Genomic DNA, 9171 nt, shown 5'->3' with positions numbered 1-9171 from the left:
AAGTGGGTTCCTTTTATTTTTGTATATGTATTAATGGTTTGGAAAGATTACACATGTGCTTATGTTTGTTGGGTGGTTGTGTTAGTAACTGAAACTCTTTGTGCTGGCTTTCCACCTATGTTCGAATCCCAGTTGCAGCAAAAACTTCAATTGTTTTTTTTATTGTGTTATTTATGTTTTAGTGTATGAAATAATGGTTTTGAAATATAGCACATGTGTTGGTGTTGGCTGGGTGGTTGTGTTGGTAAGTAAAACTCTTTTCGTCAGTTTGCAACCCAGGTACGAATCCTGGTTGCAACAAGTGATCTTTTATTTTTTTTTATTGTGTTATTTGTCTTTCAACATGGACCGGATAGTTGTGTTGCTAAGTGAAACCGTCCGAGTTTGCATGCAATCACCGCATTTTGTTTTAGCATCGGTACAGTAACGAAAACTAACAGGATACCAATTTTGTTTTTATGTTTGTTTTATTAGTTCCGGTATCGTAATGAAAGTGATGGAGACCGACCAAATTTGTGTAAACTCATTGCCCGAGATTGACAACGCTTGGTTTTTACCAAAGTTCGAGCTTTACTCACCGACGACACCCATTGGTCCACCTCAGTTTTTAAATTGTTTTCGTTTTAGTTCTGATGCCATAACGCACATAACTAAAACTGACCGAATTCGTGTCGGCTTACCGCCTCAAAGCAGAGACCTACAATGTTTGGGTTTCATCAACCTGCCCAGCGCAGCGCGCCGGGTAAAATACTAGTATATATATATATAAAGATAAACTTTGGTGCCGCAAGTGGCCTATCACTTGACGGCATTGTATTGGTTGACGAAATTTTTTTAGTTCAGTTACCATAATAAACATAATGGAAACTGACCTAAGGTCAACCTTTTTGTTTTAGTTCCTGTATCATAACAAACTTGAAAGAAATTGACTGGGTTCGCGCAAACTGGTTGCCTTATTTAAAGCCCATGACCGACAACGCTCAGGTTTTACCAATGAGCAAGTTTACCGAACCCCCCCCCCCCCCCACCAAATGGTCGTTGGCCCACCTCAATTTTTATATTTTTTTCGTTTTTAGTTCTGGTACCGTAACGTACGTAATCAAAACCGATTGAATTCATGTCAAGTTACCGCCTCAATGCTTGGAAGTCACGACTGAAAACGGCTTGGGTTTTTACCACCGCCTAGGTTTGCCAACCAAATATACATCGTCTTTAATATTTTGTTTTCTTATATGTTAATTTGACGAATTAATTTTTTGTGTTTTAACACTCAAATTTTACCAATGGTGTTTATATCATGACGAACGCAGCCGATAATGACCGAATTCGTGTCGACTCATCGTCGTAACGCTCGGGTTTTACCAACGCCCACTTTTCAACGATGGGGTTTTGCCAACTTGCGCCGGGCAAAAAAACTAGTTGGCTATTATTTAATAAGTGTTAAAGCATTAATTTGTTAATTAACATAGTCTATCGTTAATTTAAGATGTGGTAAGATTAACAACGCGCTTGTAGTGGTGGCGCTTGCCCTTGTTGATATGTATATAAAATGTTAAAAGAATGTAATGGGATGCTTTTTTTTTTTTGTTTTTTTATTTACATTGTAAACATGTATAATATTAAATAAAAAATAATTCAAAAAAAGTTTGTAGTTGGACTTAGTAATTTATTTGCCATGACTTCAACTGTAAAGAATGTGCATCGACCCCGTAGATAAGTAAAAGGCTTTTTTCTTGATTAATTTGCACTTTAGCTTTTGAGGATCATGTAACATGTATGTAACGTTAAATGTTTAAAGAATTTAGTTATACTGTGCGCTTATATGCAAAGTTAGGGGGTGATAGAGTCCGAATTTTTTTTTCTTTATTGTTACCGATTGGCTAAAGGTATAATTTTTGCTAATGATTAAAGTCCATACAACTCACCATGTTTTTTAGGCTTATGTGGCCCTAAAAGAACCCAATTTTAAAAGTCTTTTTGGGCCGTCAAAAAGATTCAGTTAACCCTCATATGCCATAGTGGTGGTAACAACCAGGTATTAGTGGATATGTAAGTCATTTATAATCATTCTTCATACATTTTATATTACCTTATTATACATTTAAAACTCTTGAGCATATTTTCGCCCAATACGATTCAGTCGATACAGAGTCTCTCCAAGCGTCGAGCAGGGCCTCATTCACTTGATTCATTTGACCTTTTTTTGTAGAGAGAATCTTCAATGAGTGGAAACAAGCAACCTTACTAAGCTAAGAAAGGTGCTTGTTGAGTAAGGCCGGCTTTCTTCGAAAGCTTGAGCGCTTCTTTCTCATATCGATCATTCAATATCCTTGACTTTTCAATAAGGGGCGCGTTAGCTAGGCCAAACTGTTGGGGTCCTTGCTCCGGATGTTGTTCGTACGGTGTGAAAGCAGTTGGTTACGTAGTTTTAGAATTCTGCGAGCAGCAGGAAGAGAGAGATAAATCCTAAGGTCGCAGCTGCCTTCTTGGATGGGTTTTATCTCTTCACTGAAACACTACGATAGTTCAGCTAAGAGCCCTAGAGACAGACGCGAATGAAAGAGCCTCTATGTAGAGATCGGCCTTCTAGAAGCTTCGCCAGAAGCGACTAGTCGCTTGTCTGACACCTGCCCGGTGCTGGAAAGTCGGAACAAAGAAGCTAGAAGGAACAAGTTCATGCAAAGCTGATTCTCGAACGGAAATCCTACGGGTTGGATTGCTCCTGTGTCCACAGGACAAATCCCTTTTGAAATGGATGATGTGAGTTTGTCAAATGCTCGGCAAGCCGCTACATTAGCGGCGCATAAACTGGCCAAAGAAGGTGATAGCCCTGTAGATTCGTTCCCATGGTTCGATCCGCGTGGTGGATTCACAATCCACTGCCTTGATCCACTTGGCTACATCCGCCCCTACCCCCGCACTTCAGTCTCTATCTACGATCATATCCTTTCTGAACTCCCCTATGACCGCTATCAAAGAGAAGCTTGGTTTGCCCGGGTGACGGATCCTGCCATAATGTACTCCTACCTATACTTTAGCACTGATTTTAGCTCTGGCAAACAGCCCTGATAGCTTAAAGTCTGATTTGGATTCTGCGACTTATAAGCAATCTCTAAACTCTTCAAACGTTTCATGATAGAAAAAAGATGGTGGATTTGCAAGTGAATAAGTTTGGATATACTACATAAAATATTGCTTTTTAATCCATTTTGTATGTCATTATATACCACTAAGGTGCTGGTTGTTTTCTGAAAAAGGTCTACGCAGGCTTTTTTGTCTGCGTTATGCAGACCATGCGCAGACATTGTCATCTACAGACTGTTTGTTTATCAAAAATGTTTCATTAAAAAAATCTGCGCAAGACGCAAGTTCTTCGTACATACTTGACTCATCCACTTCTGAGATCTTCTAAGGTCTGAAGAGGGTTAAAACACCACACCCTATCAACACCCACTGCCCTCCACAACCACCACCACTACCCATCGTTCGCCACCACCACCATCCACCACCTACCACCACTGTCCGCCACCACCACCGCCACCCACCGTCCGCCACCACCACCGTCCAGCCACCACCACCACCGTCACCACCATTGTCCACCACCACCCACTGTCCGCCACCACCACCCATCAGTCCCACTATCACCATCCAGTAGCACCACCACCCACTACCACAGTTTGTACACAACTACCAGATTATTTTAGCAATCTACAGACGTTAAAAAACAAACAGTCTTCATCTTGAAGACTGTAGAAGTTTGTGTTGGGTTTAAACAAGATTATCAAAGCCATAAAATACCATTTTTATAGAAAACGCAGCGGAAATTAGTTTTAAATCTTGTTAATTTGATATGTATAAAACCAATTTTACACATGCAAAACCCAAGCCCGGATCCAAATACGAAATACATACTTACCATAACATGCAATCATAAGAAATTGATGCATGTTAATACACCTTTCAATAAAACCAAAAACCGAGTGAAGAAGATGATGATTGAAAGGCAAGAATTTCAATGGAGGAGTTCCTCAAGCTTGCATACCCCAAGCTCCCGACTAACACCCTTTGTTTAGCTAGGATTCACACTTGAAAACCCTCTTCTTCCTTGTCTCCTTCCTTAGCCAATTCAAAGGTAGGAGGGAGAAAGAGAGAGTTGTTCTTGCATCTTGTATGTGTGTGAGAGAAATGTGAGAGAGATATGGCACCACTCAAGTGAACCATACAAATCCTTTGCATGTTGATATAAACAAGGGAGAAAGAAAAAGGAAGCATGTGGGGGGGGGACCCCCTTCCTTAAAATCCAAACTTGTTTTATATCTTATAATACATATTATGTTATTTCTAAAATTAACATAACATATTACAAGTAACATGCAAGGTAACTATTTATCACATATTGTTATTTAACCATCTTAAGTAACACTATGGAATGCTCTTTCTCAAAAAATATAAATCATCCATATGATTTATTTGTTACACAAGTACAATGTATTTAGAAACCTTTTTCCAAATAACATAAGTGTCAAAATTTATTTACTTATGATCATATCATATATATAAACAAATATTATCGGTGTTTGTCTAGCTTGTTATTGGGTATGACCCAACTTGGATCATAACGTACTAGCCACATCAATTATAATATGTGTCTTGGGCAGACCGATTCCAACAATCTCCCACTTGCATAAGAAACAAAGAAGATTGATGCAAGTAGCAAATATCGCCTAACTACGGTTTACTAGCCCTAATACGCAAGACGAAGTGTCATTCAATAACATCATCCCCTTCAAGTCACTTACTTGAAATGATTTAGGTGAATCTATCATTTATCCTTTTGTCTCAGATGTCATGTTAAATCCAGAGACACAAAGTGATCATTCTCTGTTGATTTAACTTAGCAGGCCTTAGACATCTTACTCTCAACGAATAAGAGGGACAAATCCCCTTTTGACTACATATGTCTCTCACAATCACCTTGTACCATACCTAATCTTAGACTTATGTACCGTCATGTTTCAGAGCAGCGAAGAACTAAGTCAAAGTATAATATTTGGTGAATATCAAGACCCAATGTAACTTTTCAAACCTGAAAACTTGAGCCGTTTCGAATTTTCGGTTTTTGTTTATAAATATACACATATTATTCGATTCATGTGTTTTACGTGTCATTCGATTTATGTTTATTGTCGTTCGTTTATTGTTTGTTTTGTTCAAATAATGAATCTACGGGATCTAAAGTTTTTATTTAAACGAATTACAATATGTTGATACATGTTTTGTGTGTCTCGGTCTTTATCAGGACATTAATGTAATAGTTTATTCTATAGGGGTTGATAATGTAATTATGCCATTCGCCTAATTGTAAGACACATTCGTTACTTTGTAACGAATGTGTCACATTCGTGTAATGTAAGTCCTATTCGTTAACCTAGTTTAACGAATGGTACATAACGAATAAAGCCTTTTCGCTATCATTAAAGTATTAACGAATAAGGTTGTTTATTCGTTAAGTAATTGTAACGAATGAGCTATTCGTTAAGTTTATCTTAACGAATAGGGTCATCCCCTATATATACCCTGTAATCTATTCAGTAAGGTAACAGTTCTTATTCTCTGATTTCCCTCTCGTTACTCTGTCTAAATACTCTCTCAACACACACACTACACACACTAACGTATCTCAGCCTAATCGTATACCTAGATAACGAATGCATCATTGTAATCACAAGATCTAGATCCTTCCAAGCTCTCTCACAATATTACGTTAAACATCTAAGTTATAACTTCTCATTACGTTTATTAACGCATCTCAAAGTTCGAGATCCATTTTTTTATAAGATTCTATTTTAATCTTAATACAATTTCCTAAATAAAATTTCAAGTAAAGGTTTCCTTGGTAAATATAACTTTAATTCTTGATCTTAAAACATTATTAAAGTTCGAGGTTTAAAATATAAATATATATTAATTATGATATTAAAAGAACTTTAAAACCTCAGGGGCCAATGTGTAAAATATTTAAATTATATTAATTTTACCCAGCCTCTCTCCCTCCCACCCCCGGTTTTCCGACGACGAAATTCCGGCAAGGAAGCTCCGTCTCCGGCCAACCTTTAAACACCCCCAAATCACGCGGTTTGACCCGTAAATTTAGCATAATGAGTCTAGACGATCGTAACAATGGTTAATCAATACATTAATTGGGTTTTTGATGTCTTAATCACCATTGCAATCCCGTATTATCCGCCGGAAATTCGGCCAAGGACATTTAACACCATTAATCGTATATACGCTCCATTACTGGTATAAATAGGTCCGAAATCTTTAGTTGAACGTGCACCAACCTTCTATTCTCTCTACAACACTTCCTATTGCATTCAATTGACTTATTTTAATTCGGATTCCGGCCACCATCGTTAACCTTCTTTCCGGCACCAATTAAGGTAATCGTTATATGTTTTCTGTTGATTGTCAACCGATTAACAAAACCCATAAATCAATTTTAACGTACACGAAGTGAATTAACAGTTGAAATTCTAGGGTTTTTTTTGTTTTTTGAAGAAGATGCAGTTGTTAGTATTATATATATATATATATATATATATATATATATATATAATAATTTCTGTTATAACCAATAACAATTGAGTCTGGTCCAGTGGTTAAACCTTTGAGCTGTGGAAGTGAGAACCCGGATCAAGCATTATTTTCTTTTTAAAAACTGTTTCTATTATTAATATATATATATAATAAATCATTTTTAAAATCATAAATAAATTATGAAAAATAGTTTAAATTAAATAAAAATTTTATAAAATAGTTATAAATTATATTTATCATTTTCACTTATAAACAAAACTTTCAAAAACACGTCGAGTCTCATTTAAATTCGTTAAACATGTATCTCGTTCAAAAAACATGTATCTCGTAAGAGTTATAATATTAAAATTTAATATTAACATTGCAATTTAAATAATATTAAAATATTAATAAACCTTTAACCGTTATTATAAATTCTCATTAATAAATTTATAGTTAAAATAACATTTAAATAATATTATAGTATGATTCCTTTTCGTTAACCATAATCGGTTGGTTAGTTTATAATTCGTTAAACTTTATTTCGTTAACTAAAAAATTCGTTATCTTTTTAATTCATTAACTTTAATTAAATAACTTAGTTACAACTGTTCGATATAAATTCTCATTTAAAATCCGTACAACATAATATCGCAACTCTCACGTTAGTGTTAAACTTAGAATATTAAAAGAATCCACGCAATAAGATAATAAAATATATAACGCGCCATTTTAAAGCTAAATAATTAACCAGTATAATCCCGTTAGTTAATCCTTAAATATTTGTGTTTATTTTATTTATAGTTCGAGAAGTTCAAACGTTTCGAGTTCTTTAACGCACTTCTGGTTGCTTCGGTTTCGTTATCATGCTTTTGGTTTTCATTGCAATGTTTATCTTCACTTTCGAGGTGAGTTTTTCACCACCCCTTTTTAATGTTTTATTGTTTTGGGGTAGCATATGTATCCTTATAAAAATTCAAGCATTGTTTCTTCAATTACAAAACTACAATTCGTATATGGACTTGTGTGTTACTTGTATTACTTGCACGATTGGGAAGCCTCATTAAGTATGATCATATGCCCCCTTTGCACTCCGGTCCATTTGCATCGAGTGGAAAATGGCCTCATTATCCAAGTACGTTAGTTGTTACCAATTGGAAAGAACCTTACTTGCGCGATTACCCAAGTACGTTGGTTGTTACCAACTGGAAATGGGTTACTTGCTCGTTTATCACATGTATATGAATTGTATGGTTTTTATGTATGTATTTAAACTGTGAAAACTCACCAGCTATATTTATAGCTGACCTTTCTTTTATACATATGTTACAGGTGTAGAGATACGAGGATGAAAGTTAGAAGACACATAGCATGCTTATAGGATATTCAAAGAAACCTTATTATTTTGTTTATTTATTTATTACAACTTGTATTATTTGATAAACTTGTGTTACATGAAGATTTAAATAAAATAATGTTATTATGGTCACCTAATAGTGTCACGTGTGTTTGAGTAATCTATATGTCACACTCAGGCGTTTCCGCTTTAGCCGGGGTGTTACACCCTATATGTATCTCAGGTCGGAGGATACTGATATAACGTTAAATATATATAAATCCCTTGTATATTTTATACAATATTTTAATCGTTTATGTTTGGTTTTTATTAGGATTTGTATACTACTAACTTATTTGAATAATGTAGGTCCCGGGATTTGTTCGTGGTTAAAGAGGGCGAAAAACGATCAAAATCAAGCTAAACCGGCGAACCGGAGCATCAGGAAACGAACCGGACCGAACCAGGAATGAACCGGACCGGGACCAAGTTACTTTGGCCACGCTGCGCGGCCAAATAAGGGGCTTTGATAGCGTAGCGCGGCCAAATTGCCCATGCTGTGCGGCCAAATGGGGGTGTTTTGGTAGCATGGGCCGAGCAAGCAAATTTCTAGAATATTCCGGGTTTTGGGCTTTAATCACTATATAAACACCCCTAATCTTACCCTTAAGCAGACCAGAAGTTGCCAGCTGAATTTGGAGAGTTCCCGAGCTTAGGATTGCTACTTTTGGCGACTTTGGAGTTGAAGAATCATCCGGTGGTGCGCGTATTGGTTGAAGATGAAGAACACAGGTTTTATCTTCTGTTTTCATTCGTTTTCTTTTATATCCACCATGAATTCTTCGTTGTTTGTTTTGTTGAATTTCACTATGCTAGGCTAAACATTATAGACTGCCTAGGCTTATGATGAACCTTTGTTGATGTTTGATTTTGACTTGGGATTTATTTATCGTTATGGTTTTATGAACTAGTAAAAGGTTTACTTATATTAAATTGATGCATATGGATATTTAGGATTGTTTGATTAATTATTATTATTCCATAGTTGCCTTGATTACTGTTTGTCATTATGATAGGTTGCTATTAAGTCAATTACTTTGTGTTTTTGATTATTTTATGATTGATGTGCACTAAGATCATAGGAATAATACTTATTAATTAAATAAACTTAAGTGTGCTGCTAAGCTAAATAGCTGTAAGGTGCTAGGTTATTGGTAGGTCTTTGTTGATCAGGATTACTAGATTTAGTTCTTCGT

This window comes from Bidens hawaiensis, unplaced genomic scaffold (assembly GCF_021521415.1).
Source record: "Bidens hawaiensis isolate Kalapana, Puna unplaced genomic scaffold, B.hawaiensis_p1.1 tig00034518_1, whole genome shotgun sequence".
Taxonomy (NCBI): Eukaryota; Viridiplantae; Streptophyta; class Magnoliopsida; order Asterales; family Asteraceae; genus Bidens; species Bidens hawaiensis.
Note: the sequence above shows the minus strand (reverse complement) of the source record.